Source organism: Engraulis encrasicolus, chromosome 17 (assembly GCF_034702125.1).
Source record: "Engraulis encrasicolus isolate BLACKSEA-1 chromosome 17, IST_EnEncr_1.0, whole genome shotgun sequence".
Classification (NCBI taxonomy): Eukaryota; Metazoa; Chordata; class Actinopteri; order Clupeiformes; family Engraulidae; genus Engraulis; species Engraulis encrasicolus.
Genome location: NC_085873.1, coordinates 29,524,658 through 29,529,657, shown reverse-complemented (window position 1 = coordinate 29,529,657; position 5,000 = coordinate 29,524,658). Strand labels below are relative to the sequence as shown.

General features: G+C 46.3%; 1 protein-coding gene across 1 annotated transcript in view; it reads left to right on the top strand.

The window, feature by feature from the left end:
* The window catches only part of snx29 (sorting nexin 29), a 272,778-nt gene that overhangs the window by 40,057 nt on the left and 227,721 nt on the right, over window positions 1–5,000 (top strand). The gene's annotated exons all lie outside the window — the stretch shown is intronic.

Sequence of the window (5,000 nt, the reverse complement as noted above, 5' to 3'; positions counted from 1 at the left end):
GTCAGGAGGCTGATGGCTAAATGGGTCCACAGTAGGAGGCTGAGAGAATTGACGCAGAGAGAGAGGGGGGGGGGGGTAAAGAACAGGAGAGGAGAGAAGAAAGTCGTGGGGGAGACGGAGGATGGAAAGAATTCCTCAGTAGATGCTGCCAGTCAGGCACCAGGCAGAAGGACATGAGACAAGGGAGAGTGCTAGAAGAAGAGAGGGACTCAAGAGAAGAAGAAGGAAGAAGAGAGGGACTCAAGAGAAGAAGAAGGAAGAAGAGAGGGACTCAAGAGAAGAAGAAGGAAGAAGAGAGGGACTCAAGAGAAGAAGAAGGAAGAAGAAGAGAGGGACTCAAGAGAAGAAGAAGGAGGAAGAAGAGAGGGACTCAAGAGAAGAAGAAGGAAGAAGAGAGGGACTCAAGAGAAGAAGAAGAAGGAAGAAGAGAGGGACTCAAGAGAAGAAGAAGAAGAAGGAAGAAGAGAGGGACTCAAGAGAAGACGAAGGAAGGAGAGAGGGACTCAAGAGAAGAAGAAGGAAGAAGAGAGAGACTCAAGAGAAGAAGAAGAAGGAAGAGAGGGACTCAAGAGAAGAAGAAGAAGGAAGAAGAGAGGGACTCAAGAGAAGACGAAGGAAGAAGAGAGGGACTCAAGAGAAGAAGAAGGAAGAAGAGAGGGACTCAAGAGAAGAAGAAGGAAGAAGAGAGGGACTCAAGAGAAGAAGAAGAAGGAAGAAGAGAGGGACTCAAGAGAAGAAGAAGGAAGAAGAGAGGGACTCAAGAGAATGACGTTGGTTGGGAGGGAAGGGGGAGAGAGGGGAGCCGGAGAAAGGCAGCGGCTCAAATTCTGTTTTCAGGCCGACCAGGACCCTGTTTCTCGACAGCGTCATTGCTAACTAGTTAGCAACTTAGTAAGTTGCCTATGGGAAATTACATTGAAACCAAGTAGGTTGCTAACTTAGTTAGCAACAACACTGTCGAGAAGCGGGGTCCAGAACGGTACCTGCGCCCGTACCCGCACCAGTCAGGTTCACAACTGAAGTGCTTACCTGCGAACCACCAAAACTTTTTTTTAGACAAAGTTGTCGTTGGTCTGAAAAGGTTTGGGAAATACCATGATAGAGGGATGAGTACTAGGCAGTTCTGTGGGCAGTTGTGGTGTAATTGTTAGGGAATTGGACTGTAGATTGCAGGATTGCCGGTTCGAATCCCGCCCTTACCTCCCCTACACCTCCATCCATGACTGAAGTGCTTTTTAGCAAGGCACCTAATCCCTCATTGCTCCAGGGACTGTAACCAATAGTCTGTAGAATCTGTAAATTGCTTTGTTAATGTTTGCTCCGTTAATGTTCACAATCACACACACACACACACACACACACACACACACACACACACACACACACACACACACACACACACACACACACACACACACACACACACACACACACACACACACACACACACACACACACACACATGGTTTTTACAGGTTGTCCCTGCAAAATAGCCAGCCACACACACACACACTCTCTCTCTCACACACACACACACACACACACACACACACACACACACACACACACACACACACACACACACACACACACACACACACACACACACACACACACACACACACACACACACACACCTTCACACAGGTTTTTGCAGGACTCCCCAATATTCTCCGTTGTCAAGCTCTCTCCTCTACTCTCCTCTGGTCTCGCTCGTCTCCAGTCTGCTTCGAGGCACCTCCAAGCTTACCTCTCACTTCCCACATACTGTCTACCTGCCAGCTCTCTTCAACCCACTTAAAAGCATGCCAGAAACGTCCCTCCAGTGGAAATGTGGAAATGGTTGTAGCCAAGCTTGAAAAAGAAGTCTAGTTGCTTACAACAAACCTCTCAGGATAATATGACTAAGAGGTTCTCAACCTTTTTTTTGAACAAGCGCCCCCCCTTGATCTCATCATGAGCCTTCCAACACCCCAGGACCTCCTGACAAGCCTGCAAGCGCCCTCCTTAGTATTAAAAAATAAAGTTATGTTAATGCCTCCCAATGGGAACAGAGCAACCCCCCTCTCAGCTGGATCCTTATCAATGCTCCCCGAGGGCTCCCTAACTAGTGTTGCACCGATACCAATACCAGTATCGGGTGGGGCCCGGATCTGCACTAAAATTACAGATGCTTGTATGACACTTGAACGCAGCCTTGAACTTGACACTTGAACGCAAATTATCATTATTATTTATTTATTCATTTTTTTGGTGTTTTTTAACTTTATTTGGAGGATAGTGAAGGGGGTGACAGGAAGCAAGTGGGGGGAGAGAGACGGAGAAGGGCCAGCAAAGGATCCGGGCCGGGTCTTGAACCTGGGTCAGCTGCATGGTAGACGAGTGCCCTACCGTTTGGCCACGGCAGGGCCACTTGAACGCAAATTAACGCAATTAATTATCTGTAGGCATACGTTCGTAAACTGCCACACCAAAAGCTCATTCACCCAGCTTAGGTGAAACCGAAACGTTCAAACAAAGTATTCATCAAGTGCATGCGGCCCTTCTCTCTCTCTCGTTATTGCTTGCAGAGTGGTATTGTATTGGTACGGTATCAGTATCGGCCGATTCTACTCAGCCAGATATCGGTATCGAGGCCAAAAAATTGTATCGGTGCAACACTATCCCTAACACTCACCTGGGGGGCTGTAGAGCGCCCGTTGACAAAAACTAAGTTAGAATTAAATTTGAGAAACATTCCTTGAGCTGTCAAAATAGAACACTGAATTTTGCCTCTCTTCATTTTGCTCATTTCGTCTGCATGGGTCCCAAGCTTGAGCATGAAATAGATGTTACTGTGGGGTAATGTGCATATTGCCTTATCTTGGACATGCCTGATGAATGCCTTCTAATGCAAGGGAGTGGTCAATGTGGCATCATGTCTGTATGTGTTGCTCATATTTATGTGTTGGGAGCACAGACAGAAGGAATAACCAACATGACTTTTACTCTTATTTTCTCAATCCAGTTTGTTCACCCCTGGTCATACCTACTCCAATAGACCCCTTTACTGTTTGTACACAGATGTGACATAATCGGCCTGCGCGCACATTGTTGGAGCAGAATGGACCATGTACCACATATTTGGAAAGAAACTATCCAGGTGTTTTTTCAGAATTAAGATAATGAATGGTCACAATAACTTCAGATATGAAGTCAGCGTAACAAGTGTACTTTTATGATCTCTATTTTTAACAACCGTACAAGCTTCTGGACGGCAGGTCTACTCTCTTTAAGGTCTGCGCTGTCTGTTTGTTTGTGTGTCTTTGAGCCAGCAATGTGCTTGCAGTCTATACAGCACTCTGGTCATTACGGACATCAACAGTTTCATGAGGAACCTAACGTTAGCTTTCAGTTCCTCCATGTTGTGGCCACTTGCGATGCATGTCATGTCAAGAAGTTCAGTTTTCTTTCCTATTACCGTACATCCAAGCCCATTTCAGATGATTCTGAAGACAGGATGACGAAAAAGACATGGGTAAAAGCTTCCTCTACCTATTCACTAGCTCTCCTCTCTCCTCTCCTCTCCTCTCCTCTCCTCTCCTCTCCTCCTCCTCTTATCTCCTGTCCTCTCCTCTCTCCTCTCCTCTCCTCTCCTCTCCTCTCCTCTCCTCCTCCTCTTATCTCCTGTCCTCTCTTCTCCTCTCCTCCTCCTCCTCCTCCACCAACACTTCCCCTTGGTAACATCTCAGCTCAGCATGGCATTGCGTACTGTAGCCTAGCATGTCGCATGTAGCGTTGCATGGAGCTAGATTATATCTCTGGTCCCCATGTAATTGCCTGCTCTTAGGGCTGCGAGCGGAGGTAATGGGGCGCATCACTGGGTGGCAGCACATTTGGAGAAAGGTCAAGGATATTTCTGGGCGCGTTTATGCCATGTGGTGTGGTATGCAATGGTATTTTTTTGTGGAGGAGAGTAGAATGGAGTGTGAGGCAGTTTCAAGGCTTTCTGTGGGAGATTTGTGTGTGTGTGTGTGTGTGTGTGTGTGTGTGTGTGTGTGTGTGTGTGTGTGTGTGTGTGTGTGTGTGTGTGTGCGCGTGCGTGCGTGCGTGCGTGCGTGCGTGCGTGCGTGCGTGCGTGCGTGCGTGTGTGAATGCAAACCTGTGTGAGTCACCAAGTGTTTTTTATGTGTGTATGGGTGCTTGTGTAAATGTGTATGTTTTGTGGTGTTTTTTTCTTCTCTTTTCACCCAAAGCACTTAGCACTGTTTATTGTTTGTGGTGTGGTGATAATTTAGGAAGGTTATGATGACGTGTCCTCTTATTCGAGTTGGTTGTAGTTCCAGAACATGACCAAGACACACACACACACACACACAGACACACACAGACACACACAGACACACACACACACACACACACACACACACACACACACACACACACACACACACACACACACACACACACACACAGACAAGCACAGTGGGCGTGTACGGTAATCGTGCAAGAATCATAATTGTCTAATGGACCCAATGAATTCACATTGTCTAACAAAGCCCTTTAAGTACTTGCTCATAAAACACTCATCTTTTTCTGCCACACACACACACACACACACACACACACACACACACACACACACACACACACACACACACACACACACACACACACACACACACACACACACACACACACACACACACACACACACACACAGTGTTATTAATAAGAGTGCATGAGGACCTAATTTTTGTCCTATTTTTGTGAAGAGACCCATCAAAAACAAGATGAAATATCCACGAGTGCTTTAATAACATGAATCAGCACTGTTTTTGTCATCTCCTGCCTTGTGTGAAGCAAAGAACATCAGAGATAACATGTCTTCTCTTTCTCTCTCATCTGATTTTGTCATAATCAAGGGAGAAGTGGAGGCCTATTTTTTGGTTTTATCTAACTGCTAAATCTGTAGATGTTATCCAGAGTTAGCAACTCTTTGTGCGAGTTTTATGTTTTCA